At 40.4% G+C, this 20,273-nt stretch overlaps 1 protein-coding gene across 2 annotated transcripts in view; it reads right to left on the reverse strand.

Annotated features, from left to right (window-relative positions):
• The window catches only part of LOC117263687 (glutamate receptor ionotropic, kainate 5-like), a 417,373-nt gene that overhangs the window by 294,315 nt on the left and 102,785 nt on the right, over window positions 1-20,273 (reverse strand). The gene's annotated exons all lie outside the window — the stretch shown is intronic.

The following is a 20,273-nucleotide window of genomic DNA, read 5'->3' on the forward strand; positions in this document are numbered from 1 at the left end:
AATATGTGCCAGTTGGTGGATCAGATACACGCCAAAGTAAACACCAACTCATGTTCACTCCACAGCTCCACCAGTTTCCCCTCCTTTTCAGCAGTGTTGGGCAAGTTACTCTCAAAATCTAATATCTTACATATTACTAGTTACCTTCATTTAAAAGTAATAAGTTACATTATTACTCTTTGCGTAGAGTATTTAGTTACTTATTACACTACTTCTGTGTAACATTGACCAAAATGACCTCAGAAGAATTAACAGGCATTTAAAATAGATGCGGGTGGAAGTGTGTTATGGGACATTGTAAATGTAATAATATTACACGAAATCCTGTTGGTAATGGTTTATAATACTTTGTTACTGCTAAAAAATAAGAGATTACTGTAACGTGTTACTTTTGTTACTTTTGTAACGCATTATTTTCAATGAACTGGGACTTGTTCTTACTCTTGTGCCTCACCGGAGTGCCCTTTGTGGTTACTGTCTATCCGGGTTGGCTTTTTCCAGTTTGGTGCTGGAGAGAGCGCAGCTATTGGTGGATGAAAATGTTCATGTAATTCAACTTACATATTTGCAAAAGCCAAGCCCAAAAATTCTGATAATATTAAACATGTTTGATCTTTATGTGAACATCAAGATGAGAGAATGGCTAACTTAGGACAGCTCGGACTGAATTTTATGACCAGGGGCTCAGCACCAAATTCTGGGCCCTAGCAATCCCTGGGGCCCCTCCATCCTTCCTCTCTTGATCCATGTCCCTCTCATGCACCTTGTTTTTACAAAGGCATTTAGCTTTTTTTCTTTTTTGAATCCTTTTTTGGGGTAAGACATGTTAATGTATGTTGGTGCAAAAGCAGTCACTCACTCGGGTCTAGCTGCATTTAGAGACAATCCAAACACAGGGATGGATATATATATATATATATATATATATATATATATATATATTTTATACAGGGGTATATATTTTATTCAGCCAATTTAAATTAGGTATGGCAGTAATTACTTGGAAATAAAAAAAACTGCAAACAAAACCAAACTTTTTATTCCAGCGGAAACCCAGTAACTCAGCTGGTAGAATAGACACCCCATGTTCAAAGGCCATGTCCTTGCCACAGCAGCTGTGGGTTTGATTCCGACCTATGGCCCTTTGCAGCATGCCCTCCCCTCTTCCTTCCCCTTTCACGCTCAACCTGTCCTATCTAATAAAGGCACAAAAAAGCCATAAAAATAATCAAAATAAAACACTTTTTATGTAAGGCTTTTCAAGGGTCTCCCTCCCACTGGGGTCCTGGGTAATCAGTCCCACTTTTCTCCCCCACTACAAAGCCCCTGTTTATGACCACCTTACACCAAATGATTGAGAATATGGGAGCACGCACATCATAAATTTGTCTAGGGTTGTGAAATCACTTGAAAAGTTGTTTGATGTAGTAAGGCCAGCATAAAACATTAGCTCACCTTGTGCTGATGACTGACTTGAGGTCAGTAGGGGATATTTCAGTGTGCTGAGTTAATGAGCCACTCAAATTCCAAACAATAAAACCTCTGTTTCAGACATTCTAATCTCACATAAAGCAACCACTTCATTTCAGTTCATTCCACAGAAAAATAACCGCTAGATTTCCACTGACACAGTCAGCCATAAATACCATGTACCTGTTGAATATCAATACATCTGTCACTCTACGAGTCAATGAAAAGAAACGAGGTGTGTTGCAGTGGTGAGGTCCTCCAGCTGTGACACAACAGGCGTCATCACACCCGGCGGTGGATATACACAACACCCGCATGATTATTCATTTATCACATGTAAACATCTTTGGCAGTGAGATCTCAATCATCTTCATGACTCATCAGAAAGATAATCAGTGATTTAGTTTATAGTGCTCATATTCAAACAGGTTTAATGAAATCATAAACTCAGAGATATAACAACATTGCCCTTTAATTTAAAAAAAAAGACTGTACAGAGTAGCTAATCAATATTTAGCTACTCTGTAGTCTTTTTCTAAATTAATTTTTATTAAATTATAAATGTGGCGTTGATAAAAGTATTGAAATTATGTCATAAATTAAAAAAAATAAAAAAATCTGATGTTTTTTCATTGAATTTGAAAAAAATAAACACACACAACACATTGATCCAAAAAGATTTCTAAATGTAGAAACATGATCAAAATGTTTCTTAACACTCCAAAGTTATTTGTACTTTGTATATTTTCTAGTTTTTGGGCTATACTAATCTTTATGAGAAAGTGCAAAGACATTTTGATAGTTTCATCTACAGTAGAAAGATCTCTCAGTGCCTACATTGATATTTTTTGGTATTTCATATCCCCCAAATCTGTACAATTTAAAAGCTAAAGGGTTATATAAGTCAGTAAACCATACAATTATTAAAATAGTGTCAATAAAAAAAAAAAAAATTAAAGGGATAGTGCACCCAAAAATGAAAATTCAGCCATTATCTACTCACCCATATGCCGAGGGAGGCCCTGGTGAAGTTTTAGAGTCCACACATCCCTTGCGGAGATCAGCGGGGGGAGCGGCTAGCACACCTAATGGTAGACGGCGCCCCAGACTAACGTCCAAGAACACAAAATTGAATCCACAGAGTACCTCCATACTGCTCATCCATAGTGATCCAAGTGTCCTGCAGCCCCGACATAAAAAGTTGTTTCGAAAAACATCATTTGAACTCTGTTTTTAGCCTCACTGTAGCCTGTAGCTCTGGCTGCTTCTCTGTGCTCCACGCTCATGTGTGCGCGCCTGCGTGAGACCAGCAAAAGCATGAGCTTTGCTCACCCGTGTTTACATCACATGACACGTGCACCGCAGGGAGGGACAACAGTAACCACAGTAGCTAAAAGATAATTTGCACTACGGTCTTTTAGCAAAGGACAGCCCAACATGTCTGAAGACTTTGAAACTGAGGAGGAACAGCATTTCTTTGTTCTTCACCAGGGCCTCCGTCGGCATATGGGTGAGTAGATAATGGCTGAATTTTCATTTTTGGGTGCACTATCCCTTTAAATGCATTCCTCTTGACCTGCTGCTCCTCTGGCACCGCTGCACATTTTCACTGTCTTTTGGACCACATGAAGTACTGACGTCACTGCAAGCGGACAATGTGATCAGACAGAAGTCTTAGCTTTCTGCTGCTGCAAAAAAATGCTCTAGCAATTATCTTACTATATAATGTCTGTGTCTGTGTCTGTGTGTCTGTTCCATGTTTTTCTCCTCACTGACTTGGTCAATCCATGTGAAATTTGGCACAGTGGTAGAGGGTCATGGGAGGATGCAAATGAAGCAATATTACATCAGTTGGCCAAAGGGGGGCGCTATAGCAACAGATTGAAATTGCAAACTTTGAATGGGCATATCTCATGCCCCGTATGTCGTACAAACATGAAACTTTGCACAGAGATGCCTCTCCTCATGAGGAACAAATTTGGCTCAAGAATTCATAACTTCCGGTTGTATAGATTTTCCGCCATTTTGAATTTTTTGAAAAACACTTAAAATCGATCTCTTCCCATGTTTGACAAATGATACCATTCTACCACTATTGGCAATGGTACTACTGTACTTTCAATAAAGCAATCGTACTATCAAATTAAAAAAAAAAAAACTCTGTCTGAATACATTGCTCTTCTTAATGGGTTCAGTTGACTATTTAATCTGCAATTTCCTATGACCTGTATCCCAAACACACACCATGTGAAACTGTACGTGGGCACCTGTGCACTCAATGGGTATGGACTAGTATATTTTATTTTATACTGATTTTAAACAGGATTACATAAACAACAATCTCCAACAGCCATGATGGAACAATAATGTAGCATGACTGCCTGTTTTGACTGTCTTTTGGAATGCTGATAGCATAATGTAATGACACCATCACATGCGAACAATGTGATGGCACGAAAGACAGAAATCTTAGCTTTCTGTTGCAGAAAGAATGTATGTTTTGGCTCTTATAGTTTTTATTTTAGATCAGTTTTAAACAGAATCATCAAAACATTTTCAGAGAGTAAAATAGATTAACTAGGAATGAGAACATTTCTAGTCCTGGAATTTCATTTCTTTTACAAATGTCATTTTTAGAAATAAACCACAAATTTGTCATCATTATGGATCTTCAGTGTGACAGTCATTTTTACAAATTCACACAAAAATATATGATGTGACCAAAAAGCCACAGGTGCGGTGCCTGAAGCGGTGAATGACTTCCTCCACCTGCTCACAGTGACGACATCAGTGAAACCAGAAATACCAAAAGACTGGAAAAATGTTTTGAGTATGTGGGTCACCAAAGATGAGCCTTTGGATAAAACACAAACACTGTGTGTGGCATTTGAAGCAGGAGTGTATTTATAATCCTGTATCACTCTGTTGGGTTTTATTGTGTGGAAACTGGGGTCATTTGACAGAGTTAGTTACCTGAGGGAACCTGACATTTAAACAGGCCTCCTCGTTATCGTTTGCCTTCTCCTTGCTCGCCTTTTGCTCTCAATCTCACTCTCTGATGTCCATTGGGTTTTCTACCCTCCATCCTCCATCTGTTTTTTTTCTCGTCCGCTCTGCTCTTCACTCTCCAGCCTTTTCTGTTTTTTTCCCACTGAATTTTCCCCTCACTTCATCTTTTCCTCCCTCTAAGTCTGCTGGCAGTCACCTCTACAACACTAAAGAAACTGTAGATCAAATTCTCTCCTACCTGCACCAACCAGGTGAATGCTCCAGAGAAAATGAAAAAGGCCACCGAACAATGGCAGGAAAGCAGACTAAACACTGGCAGTTGGAACTAATGGGTACAAAAGAACTGGATTTGAGTGGTAATTTTTCCCGTTGATATCACCACTGCAACGCTAGAAGGACGTATTTGAGGCTCATGAGGCTCTACAGTCCTCATGTCATCCTCCCAGTAACTGTTGAGTCTTTTTTCCACGGGAGAGTCTTGTGTCACTACTGAATATGGGACTATTTCATGTGGTTGTCATATTGAGCATGACCCCTGCTGGACCTCCTGCAGTTTGCCTGCTGAGCAAACAGGTTGGTGGATGACACAGTCAGCATGGGACCGCACCACTTCCTGCAACACCTCAACTCCCCAGAGACATACGCAATGATCCTGTTTGTGGACTTCAACTTGGCGCTCAACACCATCATCCCAGTCCAAACTCACCCAGCTCTCTGTTACCACTTTTTTTTTTTTTTTAACCAAATTAGCTCTGGTTCTTGAACCAGTTCTTGGAACCTTGGTGCTATCAAGCGAACCACCTGCCCCGCGTTTCTTTCAGTTTTGAGGAGAACCATTGTAATTATGGATGTGCCAGCAACAGAGGGCATTGCACGATGCATAACTTAAGTGAAGACTTGTAGAAAAATGGCTTATCCCATTGATCACCTGCAAGCTTTTGTTCTGTTACAGATAAATGGTTTTATCCAAAAAAAGCATGAACCAACCAAAAATGACACTGTGCATTTTTTTTGTGATGACTTCTCACTTGACTTCTCTATCCTGTCTTTCCAATCTATAGAATATGATACACCCACCAATAAGTGCGTTTACATGGAAAGTTTAATTCCCTTTTCATTTGGAATGAAAGTTCATTCCTATTAAAAGTGATCTTGTAAACACCTAATTCGGAATGAAAATGGCCAATGCGACTGAAAATTCATTCTGATGTAGGGCGCTGGAATATTCCGTTTCTAATTCCAAATGAAAGAATTTCTCGCACTTGTATACACTCCTCTTTAAGTTCATTACGGTCTTTCTGTGCATGCTCGTTTCCTTGCCATTCTGGCGCGATGACTATATATAGCACACGTGCAACATGATGGCAGCTTCTAAAAACAAGAGATGGTCCCGAGCGGTCTTCTATCTCCCTTCTTCGACCTTCTACCTCTCTTCTCCTCCTCAACAGATGAAGCATTAGCAGAACAAGATTGTTGACGTACTGCTGCTTCAAGAATATAAGCGAAACAAGCCCGAAAAAGGCACTAAGAACGGCGTCGTCAAGGATCTTGTTATCCGGAACGAGGACTACAGTGTTTTCTTCCAGTAAACGTAAACACGTAACATCCGCCCCACCCCCAAATAAAGGCAATTAAACTGATCTCCCGTGTAAACCCTCATTCGGAATGAATATTTCCCATGTAAACTACCTGGAAAAACTTTAATTCCGAATGATTTCATTCAGATTTATTTCATTATGAATGAAAAGCCATCATGTAACCGCACTCAATGCCGTAATAGTTTGCACCTCAGGTTCATGGATTCTATCATCAGCACACCTTTAATTCCATTTACTTCCAGATGTATACTTCCATTTTATTAAATGTATCAATCTACACTGACTCCACCCACATTTTTTTTTTCGTTTCAAGTCTGTATTTGTCAGTTTTAGTAAAGCGTGATCTGCATAGAAAGCTGTTTAAATCACACAAATACCCAGATGTATATATGTTTTGAGCTTATTAACCATATCTCCATTAATGGATAAAGGCTCCCAGTCTGTCTTTGAGACTGTATGTTTCACTGATTCCCCTCACTTGCTACAGTGGGTGGGGAAATAAAACCAATGATTAGTGTTCTTGCGAATGAATGGACATGAAAACTATTTTGGTTCAGTAAATTTCTGTAGTTGAGCTAGTGAAAGCAGGAGGTTAGACAGCTGTCTGTCAGCAGAATCTCAAGACCGGCATGATGCCAAACTACGAAGCTCTTCGATCATTTCGTATTATTCTTCTGGTTTTTAGCTTTCTGCTGACACAACTGCTATGTTGCATAGGCTGTTGACCTGCTATTTCCCCCAAAAGATCCCTTGTCTCCCCCCAAAAAAGACAAAATATGTATCCAGTATGTGGGTCTCAAAGGGTTAATTGTGTGCTACTATTTTGTCTCTTGGACCACACTGTTGTAGCAGTGCAGCACTGATATGAAAAAAACAGATCTAAAACTCAAGATCATTCAGTACATTTCTTTGATTCATTTGATTGCCAATCAGGACACTGGGAGGAATCTCTTCCCCTTTTTAATATGGACTTGGCAATAAACTATCAAAATTCTGCGATTTAAAAAATAATCCTTTGACATCCCTAGGTCACAGTCATAGTGTTACCTTAAAAGTTGGCCTTAAATAACAAAGATCATCCAGTTTACATGAAATTTACATGGTGAGGTCTACACATGATATACAGCAGCATTATGTGTTGTCAGTATGTATTCTCTAGAGCTGCCATGTATCCTCCACATGCGTGAAGCTTTAAAGGCCCATTCATTGCTGCTTGCAGGTTTAATTCAGCTTTGTTGTCCTTCCATACAGTATAGCTGTACATCTATGCTGTATATGTGCATTGAAAGCAACAAATTCCTTGTATGTGCAGGCATACTTGGCCAAAAGGCTGATACTGAGTCTGACATTGACGTCAAGCAGAGAGAGCAAACAGGCGGTTTGCAGAGGAGATGGCTTTAATGTATGTTTCTGAAAAAGAGCTGAAAACAGAGTCCTTACTCCACTTGCGTCATGCTGCATTCATTCTCAACATTCTCTACAAGCATCAGTGAACATAAATCACAGCCTGACAGGATGAGTGTCACATGTGCTCAAATGTACAGTGGAGAAATGCTATTGAGGTCATAACATGGCCTTCCATCTGGTGCCCTCCCACAAGTGGTTAAGATCTTACAATAGTAGTATCTACTTTATATCTGTCTGCCGAGAAGTTTGTTTTCTGATGTTCAGTGATCATCGCTGCTTCACAGAGCTGCCAGCGTGGGTTTAGAGTTTCAGCTTCTGTCCAAAATGACAAATATAATTTTCCAACAGTCTGACCACATACATGAGCAGAATATTTTGCTTCCCTTGGAGTTTAATCGTGAAGAGAGAAATGTCAATCAGGTAATTTTGACCACCAACACAGAACAGATCAAAAACATATAAAAGCCTCCATGGCACAAAGAGATTAAGCTTGATAGATTTTTTAAAAAATGAATACAAAAGTGTATCTGTCAGTAATCTACAGTTTGTAAAGACTGGTGTCAGAAGAAAAGAGCTTTAATGAGAACAGCTGGATCTGATGCCGCAGCCACTTCCTGCAGTGTTGAACGTGTTATCAAACATCCCTGCGTGTTATCAGTCACTTCACTGTGGATCTTTTTTTTTCAGTGGCGTGATCAAAGTCAAGCTCCCTTTCTCAACACCAGCTTATCTAACAATCTAACACACAGAAGAGCCACTGTATACTTCTAATTAAAAAAAAGGCCTACAGCAGCATAATTCAGAATGTGTTCTACACAACAGGAACAGTGGTGGGAAGAAGTGGTTTCACTGGGAAAACCACCAGGGATGTTTTTCAGTAATGACAACAAGGCTGTAGCAATGGAGTCAACATTGAGGGGGTGGGGGACCAAATCGGGGGGGGGGGGGGGTTGACAGAACTGCAGTATGCCACAACCAGCAGTAACAGCAATATTCCTTATCAACATATTTTACAGAGACAGTCTGTCTGCTCCTGCCTAAGCCTAATTTATGCTTGGGCACGAGATATTTTCACTCGAAAATGTGTCGAGTGTCACTCCACAGTAATGACGTTTTTTCAACAGAAAAAAGTGGGAATTTTTCTATATCCCAGACATTGTCATATTTTGTTGCTCAATGTAATTGTAAGTGTTATCATCATCGACATCTCTGTCCACAGAAGCAGCTGTCTGTCAGCAGCAGCTCCTGCAGAGGCAGGCCAAACTGCCTTCACCAGACCGACTGACAGCAGACATTTATCAAACCAAAATAATTTTCATGTCAGTGCCACAGGATGAAATCAACAGTGTTTTTATTTATTGCTTTGTTGATTTTATTTCCCAGCCCACAGTAGCAAGTGAGGGGAATCTACCCCTCATAGACAGACTGTGGGCTGATCATTCAATAAATATAACATGGGATTCACTCTGGACACATTGCGTCTAATCTGAACTCTATGTTATATTTATGAAGAGAATAAGATTATGTTACTGTATCGCCTATTTCTCACCTCAGATGTCTTAAGAAACATATTTTAGTGTATTTTTCAGCTGTAATACAAGATCCGTACTTAACAGCCAGCTGCTAAATTGTTTTTGGAAGACCCGGCCAATACCAGCTGGTTATCCACCAGCAGCAGTGTTTATTGGTCCAGTGCGTTATCTAGTGCACTCTGGTAGTTGTAGGTTCTCTAACTCTTGTGCAAAAGCAATTGTCACAGCCCTTTTTTTCTGTTTTCTCTGGTCATATAGCACCAATTTAAAGCCCAGTTTTATGGAAAAAAAAAAAAAATCTTTCCTACGGTTAAATACTTCCTTATGGACATCCTACCAGGACTCTTTTCCTAAACCTAAACTAACCAGTAGGGATGCTAATTTATAATCTATCATAATATCCATGTGCATATATTTTAATACGGTATCATACAAACCGTTGTAGGAGAATACATTGTTATAAATATACTGTAAACTTTTAAATCAGTTTCAAACAAATCTATCCCAGTTTAGACGTCTAGAGGTCTTCTGCCTTGCATTCACCAAATAAATGCTTAGTGGAAAGTGAACCTTAATAATATGAGTATAGCAACTCAGAGTCCAGTTATTATGTAGTTGCTTTTCATGCAACCCCCTGATGCTCACAATCCATTTTCCATCTCTTGATATCTGTTGTTGATGGCCCTTTGATTGACACCTTGTTTGTCCTAGCAGCGCTTGTGTCAAGGTCATGCTAAATAAAATCACCTTGACGCAAAATGTCATCATATATAATGTAATACTGCAGCTTCATACACATTGAGCCCTTCTGCAGCAGGGCAGCAGAGAGCAGGCTCAGTGTATGTGGAGGATTAACCCTGTGAATAAAGCTCATTCTGCCTGTTTCCATGGCTTTCTCACAGGCTGAGATGGTGCACTGTGCTGCAGCTTTTGCATAGAAATGTGGGGTTCATGATACAAGCTTTTGTAACAAGAAGCAGCCAGTGAGCGCTAAAGCCCTTGGTTAAATAAAAGGCATTTAACCAGCTCATTCAAATGCAGCTGATGAACACTGGATGCTTCTGTATCACTCTGCATTATGTGTAGTCTAATATTAATTTTCCTTTTTATTGAAAAATAAATGTTTTACCGAGATCCTTTTGACTTGCAATGGAGTTGAAATGTTCCTATTTTGGCTTGACCTTTTGGACTGAAAAAGTCGAGTACAAGCAGTTTAAACCATGAACACACACAAAATCCAAAAAATATGTCATCATACATAGGGAAGGGACTTATAAGGACGTCCTGGTAGTTTTGAAATTTAAGACCCCAACCATGTAAATGCAACAACCTTGGTTTGAGTCCAGACATGGATCCTTATTTTATGTAATCCTTGACTTCCTGTCTCCTCTCTGATCCACTACAGTAAAAAGGACCTTTAGTTTAGAGGCCTGGAGTTTGGGTATACTCCCCAATGTCATGTTTGAGCCAGAAAATCCTACATTTGACAAAGAGGCTCAGAAGCTGAAGAGAAAAGCATGCAGCAACTACCACAGCTGATTGTGATTGGCTGAGCAGAGCAGTATCCCCGGGAATAACATCCATATTAGACCATTCGGCACCTCGCAATCTCTGTCTAGTGCCACTGCATTAACCAGTCCCAATTTCTTCCTATCATTAAGCATTCCACAGCTGCCAAATACAGATATTATAGACAGTGAGAACTTCAAAAATGTCATTAAATGCAAGTCAGATTTTTGAAGAGTCATTCAACGTAGACATTCCTGAAACATCTGTCAGCAGAGCAGAGTCCTGCACGGGTCTAGTTTTGCAAACCTGCACCAACCCACACCTGCAAAACTCAGTGCCAGAACTGACCCATTACCCATAATTATCTCCAAGTTAAATCTGGAGCCACCCTGAGCTTTAAGTCCTGCAACCTGACCTGCAATTTAATGCATCATTTTGCCGTTACACCGTTTAATGAAATGCACTGTGCCATTCAGAATGACGCTTTTCATATGTCCTATTTTGCGAGTCTGGCATGTGATACATTTGTCAGATCAGGCAGAGGCTGCTGATCCTCCACACAGCCACACAGCCACCTCTAGCATCTATGATTACTTTTGTTGTCACTGACAAGTAGTCCATTGTTACTTCTGCCTATACATTATATACATATATTGTATATAATGTATACATATATATTACAACTTTTTTGTGGGTAACTCAGGTGGGACCTGCGGGTACCCAACCCAGTGCAGGGCACTCAACAGCCTCATCATTTTCTTAATGAAAATAAATTTTAAAGAAGCAAAACAATATAGTAAAGTCACACTTCATACAGTAACATGCTAAAGTTTGGGCACCCCTGGTCAAAATCTAATTTACCTTGAGTCGTTAAGTAAGGAGAAGATGAACTGATTTCCAAAAGACAAAAAGTTAAAGATGATACATTTCTTTCATCCTTTAAGCAAGATTCCTTTTTTTTCATTTCCAATTTCAAAATAACAACAACAACAAAAAAAAAAAAAAACTTTGGGCACCCTGCATGGTCAGTACTTAGGAGCATTCCCTTTGGCAAGTATCACAGTTTCTGAACACTTTTTGTAGCTAAGAGTCCAGTCCAGTTCTTGTTTGGTGGATTTTCACCCATTTTTCCTGCATAAGGCTTCTAGCTCTGTGAGATTCTTGGGCTGTCTTCATGCACTGCTCTTTTGAGGTCTATCCACAGATTTTAAATGATGTTTAGGTCAGGGGACTGTGAGGGCCATGGCACAACCTTCAGCTTGCTCCTCTAGAGGTAGTATATTGTGGATTTCGAGGTGTGTTTAGGATCATTGTCCTGTTGTAGAAGCCATCCTCTCTTCGTTTTCAGCTTCTTTAACAGATGCTGTGATGTTTGCTTCGAGAATTTGCTGGAAGTGAACTGAATCTATTCTTCCCTCTACCTGTGAAATGTTCCCTGTGCCACTGGCTGCAACACAAGCCCAAAGTAGGATCCATCCACCCCCGTGTTTAACAGTTGGACAGGTGTTCTTTTAATGAAATTCTGCACCCTTTTTTCTCCAAACATACCTTTGCTCATTGTGTCCAAAAGTTCTGTTTTAACTTCATCAGTCCACAGGACTTGTTTCCAAAAAGCATCCAACTTGTTCAGATGTTCCTTTGCAAATGTCTGACTCTGAATTTTGTGGTGAGGTCACAGGAGAGGCTTTCCTCTGAGGACTCTTCCATGAAGGTCATTTTTGTACAGATGTCACTGCACAGTAGAACAGTGCACCATCACTCCAGATCCTGATAAATCTTTCTGCAGTAAAATGCCTCTCTAACAATCCTACAAGTAGCTCTCTCAGAACATTTTCAACTTGACCTCCACAGTTATTGTTAACTACCATTTTTTAATTACATTACAAAGTGAGGAAACAGCTACCTGAAAACACTTTGCTATCCTCTTACAGTCTTCTCCTGCTTTGTGGGCATCAGGTATCAGGCATCGCTGCTGATTGTTGGGACAAGGTTTCAGGACTCAGAATATTTGTTAAACTTTGAAATTTGCATTACCTGACCTTTCCTAATGACTGTGAACAAGCCAGAGCCCTAACAAGCTAATTAAGGTCTGAGACCCTGGTAAAAGTTGTCTGAGAGCTCAAATGTTTTGGGGTGTCCAAACTTTTGCGTGGTCCTCCTTTCCTTTTTTCCACTCTTTAATTGTACAAAATAAAAGTAATCTTGCCCAAAATGTTGAAAAGCATGTTTCATCTTGAAGTTCATGCCTTTTGGAGATCAGTTCATCTTCTACTTGTTTAACAATTCACAGTAAATGAAATTGTGACCAAGTGTGCCCAAACTTTTGCATGTCACTGTAAGTCATGCGCAACCACGCCAGGTGGAGGATACCAAATGTGACTTTTTCGATGTCACACAGCACAAGGCAAACCTCGTTGAAAGCAGCACAAGCCCGTGCTGTCTTGGGGTATGGTCTGGAAAGATGGATATGGTCATGTTTCGTACTCTAATCCATTGTAGCTGTCCCGCCTTCCTGAGAATATCGGGGCAGTCAGTGTAATATTGGAACTTAGCCACTATAGTGCTGGGACAACACCTAGGACACCTCATCTCAGCTAGCGGCTCCTTCCAGAGCCTGATGGTCTCCATCATCAGTTTAGTCACATTAATGGCGGACCCCGTTGCAGAGTCGTGCTCTGGTATACCAACAATCTGGATATTCTGGCAGTGCAATCTGGACTCTAAATCCTCACACTTGTTTTCTAAATTAACAATTCTCCAGTGAAATGTTCCACTTTGGTTTGAAGGGTCACAGTATCGTTAATCCAGGTAGACAAAGACTGCTCCATCTCTGCTATGGTACCCTCCAGTGAAGTTTTGCTGTGTGGAGAATAATTAACTCTTCAAAGCGAGCAGCTTGGTCTTAATGGGGGAAAGGTCAATGCCCAAGAGCTCAGCTCTAAATACAGCAGTGACGTGCTCACGGAAAGACGAAAGAAGCTCAGTTTTAAGTGTGGGTTATGCATCAATAGCCGTCGGTGGTGAGGTGGACCCACCACAGGATGGGAAGGCATCATGAGTGACAGGCTGCAGATGAGTCTGTATGGTGTTTCCTCTATTGTTAGCTTTAGGAGACATAATAAAAATTGAAAACCAAAACAACTGCATTAAATAAAAGTCATATGAGCCTGCTGCACCGTAAAAAACGAGTCCTAGTCCTAGTAATGCACCAAAAAGTAAACTCTGCAGGAGCTTTCCGCTATGCATTTTGCGGAGCCGGAATTCTGCAAAGCACGTTATTAGTCCTGTTACCATTCAATTGATTGAGCAAATTTTAAGCAAACTTTTGAAGTGTCACAATAAAGATATACAAAAAGGCATGTCTCTATCAACGGTTTGGAGCGAATAAACTAGGCAGTGCAAGTATAGCTTCGTCAAAAGCTGGCAGTAAAGGTTAATCTTTACGCACAGCTGTAATCTACCAGTTAACAGAGGAGAAGTAATGGTTGCAAACATTTTCTAATTCCTAGTAGATTGTGGCATTCCATTGCTGTTTTCCATCTAAAAAGACTGCAATGTTTCTTTCACTGATGTAACCAAGGAAAACTCTGGCCTCATCATCGCTTTTTGAGAATTTCTGGAAGATGCCAACAGCGGAAACAGCTGATCAGTTATATGAGTTGAATGTTCGCTACATCAAATCTAATTTTGCAAAGACCTTTTCACATCCCATTTAGCACATCAACGCTTTTTCGACAAAGGCAAAAACCATTTCGAGGGAGCGTTAAAACATTTTTCAAATGTTGCAGTTTCCACGCAACTTTTCCAATGTCATACATCAGAACTTGCACAAAAATGTGCTTTTAGAAACATAGTTTTTGAGACTCAAATGTGAGGAAACAGTGCATAAATATGGAATTACTTATAGTAAGAAACATGAATTAACTTTTAGTTTTATTCTGAGCATATGAAGGGCAAAATATTGAATTTTTTAAATTGTACTACCTGTAAGTTTCCATCAAAATATCATATAAAAAATAAAAATATTGCCATTGATCAGTCTTGCTTAATAAGTTGCAACAGTGATACCACTAGATCTATTAAGATGATAGCTGATAAACAGTATGGTGATATCTCTGATGGTAGACAACTTTAAATCATCTCACAGTATCTTATTATTACTTAATATTGTATGTTTCTTCTGCATTGTGTTGACTCTGACACAACAGCCTGGTCAGAATTTGTAAATATAGTTTTAAATCAGGACACTGCTCTTTGATTCATGGCGTTTGTTAAACCCTGCAGCTGTCAGTATCAAACTGTCCTTCGGCAAGATAAAAAAAAAAACAAAAACTGTGTAAACCTATTTGTCTCAGATGAACAGTGAAGTAATTACACAATGTGTAAATAAAGCTGTCACCATATGTCCATTGTTACCTTTGTGTCCTTGTGGACAGCTATGAACAGAGTGCTTTACAAAATGTAGGAATGTTCTGAATGTAAAGAAAGTCTGCAAAGACACAAATTCCTGTGTGAGTGCAGAGTGTTCTATGGACTGCAAACATCCCAACTTTTTATAAAATATTACCCAAGCTGTTGTTATTCACTTTGAAGTGAAGAATATAAAGTGTACCTTGTGTTAAGATACTTTTGTCGAACTACTATAAGCTGGTGTTGCTGTAAAGCAAACAAAAATAGTAACAAAGTGAAGTACAAACATGAGAGGAGGAGGAAGCCACTGCACTGCAGACTTCTGGGACTTCCCTCCATCACAAGGTATCTCTGAAAACCTTGAATTAAAAAATAATCAATACTTTTAATATAAATATTAATAGCAAAATGAGGAGATTTTGAGCGTCAACGTATCGATCACTCAGGTATCGATCAGCTTGTTCCTGCAGCTGTGATGAAATCAGCACATGCCACGTTGAAAGAGTTACTGTTAGATAACTGTGTTCTTCAAGAGATCCTTCATGCAGAATCCTCACCGACCCACATCTCTCTCTGCTTCATCTTGTCAAGGGTAAATAACACAGTTTTATAACTCACCCCTCGGCTTTTAGCTCTTTTTCACTTTTCAATCAAACATCAGAGGAACACCAGCATGTTGTGACTGTTTGACTCAACTCAGCCGAATCCAGAAAACTTAAAATACTACTGAAGGTCCATCAAACAACAGCATAGAGACACAACTACAGCAAAAGTGGCCCAAATCTGTTGGCGGGAGTCACTCTGTGATTATAAACATGGAAGCCACTTGGATGGAGGTAGTCATCCTGAAAATATGCATGAAATCTGTTTCAGTGAGGCGATTCATGTCACAGTGCCAGCACTCCTGGCTCTGACTCTGCATCGTCACACAACTCCTTACAGAAGTAACAGACATTGTTCCACAAACCCCATAATTAACAATATGTCTCTCTCTCTCCTCTTCCTCATTATCATCTGCTCAGGAATTCATTGGCTTCCACTGCATGTCAACCTATACAGGGAACCATTACAGCAGCCTCCATGTCTACTTCAGTTCAGCAGTGTGCTGCGTGTGACGTCTTTGTTGATGTTCTATTGTGCTTGCAGGTCAGCTCGGAATCATAATCACTTCCAACTGGAATCTGACACTGGCCATATTTAAAAATTAGTTTGAACAGCCAAACAAAAAATTAGAGCAGAGCAACAACTCCAATTTGAGCACTAAGGCTTGCAGTGTGAGCGTAGCCAAAGAGTTACCAAACTAATACAAAGAGGCAGAATGTAACTATAAAGACACACATATCACAAAGAGACTCTGGGCTCAAGTTTAACAATCTATAGACCTAGTGCATAGTCTAAAGTTCATGGTGCAAGTGCATATAGGGCATGTCCACTCCACTTTTGCAAGTTAAACTGCACATAATCTGGGTGCAAAGTAAGGCGCAAGGGGTAGTCATAGGTATAGGTGTAACATCGATTCAGCCAATCAGTGTGTCATCTCTACTGCTACTTACATGGCTGATTCAGCAAAAAGAGTGCCCCAAGAATGAGTCCTACAGCCTGGAAATGAGTAAGCACCTTTCCACTCCCGGTTCTCTCGTCTCAAAGTCAATGGGTTTTTGGTTGGACGCCTGAAATAAGGTCGGTGGTTAACACAAGCTTTTCAGCAGTGCTGTGTGGGCGATGTTAAGTCATGTGACCATGGTGTAATTTGTTCATAGCTAAATGTTAGCTTTTTACACCTGGCGACTGTTTTTAAGCTTCAAAAATCAGTGGTGTTCAAATCATGCAAGTATCATAAACATTTGTTTGCCACAGAGCTTATTTTCTGCAATAATCCAAAATCCAATAGGAGAATGTCACTGGCTTTTTGACGAGGGAAGCATATCATCCCTGGAGCACTCCATTGGAGAGGTGAGCAGTATTTTGCGGAGAGTAATGCAGTAAGAGCAGTAATATTACTACAATAAATATCATGGGACGTTTAAGCAGCAAAACAAAGAAAAATGTGGAAGAAATTTCAGAGCTGATGATTTAATAGCTAAGGGAGACCTCAGGAGACTTTGAAGGATCACACACAGTATTTATGAAAAGTCTATCGAGGAGAATCACAGATCAACATAACGTAACAGTTTGTATACTGCCCAGAGTTTCTGAGGGTGTCCTTGCCTAGTCCTCCCCTGCAAGTTATTCCACTTTCCCAAATAAGGTTATTCTGTCCCAATCTATGGTTATTTGAAGTTTCTATTTGTTACTAACTTTAAACAACAAGCACGCTCACCTGGCTTGCTCTGAATCACCTTTCTTTAACCAAAAACACATATCTAAAAATAGACTCTCATCTGTTGAGCCTGGAGCATAGGGCAATCTCCCTTCCCCTTTAACCTTGGGAGCTATGGCAACGGAGCCAGCGAGGAACCCTTATCTTGGCAGCTGTACTCCTTTTGCCACAACTGGAGACGATACATGAGGTCTGTTCATTACAAAGGTAAAGTAGCCTGACCTCAAGGCCTCTTTTATGCCTTCTGCTGACCTGAATGTTACCTTTAGCATAACTATCATCCACTTCCACTACTGACCAAGGCTAAAGGCTGTAACACAACAAAATTCCTTCACAGAGAACAGAACTAAACTTTTAGCTTCTGAAATGATTCATAAAATGACGCTACTCCTCATGTTTAAATGTACACAGCGTTTCTTTTTTATGTGGAGTTGGACAGCAGCTCTGTTCTGATCTCTGCTATGTTCACATTTTTCAGAATGTCATTAATGATGTATTATTTCCCCCACCCGCAAACCATCTGCACATCCCTGTTTGTGTAACAAGCTAGCGTACGCGTGTTGTGAACCCGCCTATGTAGGCACATCTCACTGTCTGAAGAACATGCCATTCCATAGCAGGAAAATACTGCGCCATTCTGACTTTAGACCTGCCACCTCAAAAAAGCAATACACCAACAACCTGCCTGACCACACCATATTCTAAGACCAACACTGACCACACAGATGGGAGCAAGCACATTTGTTACATACATATTGTGGGCAATGGCAGATACGCTGTGTGCCGTTTTGCACTGGGTGTAAGACAGATCCCTTTCAGTTTCTGTCTGGTGGTCTTGCTCTTATGTAAAAGAATTTAGAAACCATTCAAATATCTTGCCAAGGACCTGTTGTCTCAGAATCTGCCCATAGCTTGAGGCTGGAGTTTTACAAGTAGCAGCTATTTACTGATGTAGTTTCATGTTATTATATATTATTCAGGGATTGTATTTGTCATTTATTACACTGAAATAATAAGCATAAATAATGTACAATTTATTGTTGCCAACGAAAGCAAGGCTTTTTTAATACATATTTCCTTATTTTAAAAATGCCCCCCCCCTCCTCTTTGAATGCCTGTGGAGAGGACGAAGAAGAAAAAACACTTCAGGGTAGGATCATCTCTGTACAAACACTCAGAAGGCAAGAAAACAGAGCACTAGGCTGCTTTAATTCCTTTTCATCTCTTTTCTCTTCCCCTCTCAGAGTGATTCGACCTTGAGCTCCTCCGAGTGAAGAAATAACATCGGCACAGAGGTCTTTTGTCATGTTGCGACCGCAGCCGTCAACCCATCAGCCCTCTGCAGGAAGCCTGTATTTCCTTCAGCCTCAACACAGATCTGTAACGCACACTTTCGCTGTGATTAAGACAAGTGTCAGCGAAGTGGAATAATGTTATGTATGATATGGTTGCCTCCCTCTCTGCCTCCAGGTCATGGATCACTTTTCTCATTCTTGTTCCATTTCATTACTCTGTTTACAGGTACACTGCAGCACTAATGCAGTGCAGGTGAAGGGTCCCCAACCCCCATTTGTGAGGCTCAGATCATCTGCAATCATGTAATGAGTCAAATAACCTCCAACAGCTGCATTTAATGAAACTCATTCACTGAAAGCACCAAGCCACATGATCCTTTCAAAACGGAGTAAAGCTAAAGAAGAAGGTTTTTGTGCTGAATATTTATTAAAAATTACAGCCTCCATTTTTCACTTCCAAAGGAAAAGAGAAATAAATCATCAAGAAAAAAACTAAGAGGAAGAAAAATAACCAAAATAAAACCACAGTTGAAATGCCGGAGTTCAACTTACATGAGGTAAGTGTAAATTAGTCGTTGTTGTTGTTACAGAGGACCCATTGTGCTCATCTTCAGTTTCTACTAGAACATATTTTTATGATTTAATGTTCAATAAACACTTAATTTTCCTAACTGTGTGTGCTGGAACACCTGTCAACCTGCACCTGTCTCTTAAAGCCCTCTTTCCAAAAAAGCCCAGTCTGCTCTAGAGTTTTTAGGTCTACCTTACCTTACATCTCCGCTGAGACAAATAAAGATGCAGACATATTCCATTTGTGGTGTACATGACATGCCCCTACAACCACACACACCACTAGTGCACGAAAAACCCACCATTGCACTATTATTCTTCTTAAGAACGCTCCGTGAAAGAAAAACGTGTTTCCCAGATTTACACATAGCTTAAAGGGATAGTGCACCCAAAAATGAAAATTCAGCCATTATCTACTCACCCTCATGCCGAGGGAGGCCCTGGTGAAGTTTTAGAGTACTCGCATCACTTGCGGAGATCGGTGGGGGGAGCGGCTAGCACACCTAATGGCTGACGGCGCCCCAGACTAAAACGTCCAAGAACACAAAATTGAATCCACAAAGTATCTCCATACTGCTCATCCATAGTGATCCAAGTGTCCTGCAGCCGCGACATAAAAAGTTGTTTCGAAAAACGTCATATGAACTCTGTTTTTAGCCTCACTGTAGCCTGTAGCTCTGGCTGCTTCTCTGTGCTCTGCGCTCACGTGTGCGCGCCTGTGCGAGACCAGCGAAAGCACGAGCTTTGCTCACCCGTGTTTACATCACGTGACACGTGTACCGCAGGGAGAGACAACAGTAACCACAGTAGCTAAAAGATAATTTGCACTATGGTCTTTTAGCAAAGGACAGCCCAACATGTCTGAAGACTTTGAAATTGAGGAGGAACAGCATTTCTTTGTTGAGCCGTATCAGTCTGGGGTGCCGTCTACCATTAGGTGTGCTAGCCGCTCCCCCCGCCGATCTCCGCAAGGGATGTGTGGACTCTAAAACTTCACCAGGGCCTCCCTCGGCATGAGGGTGAGTAGATAATGGCTGAATTTTTATTTTTGGGTGCACTATCCTTTTAAGAACTCATCTGGGAAAAACTCTTATCTTAGCGACCCTTCTTTGCTAAGACGTTCTTAACTGTGCTCTTGAATCTTGGAAGAAGG

This window comes from Epinephelus lanceolatus, chromosome 16 (genome assembly GCF_041903045.1).
Source record: "Epinephelus lanceolatus isolate andai-2023 chromosome 16, ASM4190304v1, whole genome shotgun sequence".
Classification (NCBI taxonomy): domain Eukaryota; kingdom Metazoa; phylum Chordata; class Actinopteri; order Perciformes; family Serranidae; genus Epinephelus; species Epinephelus lanceolatus.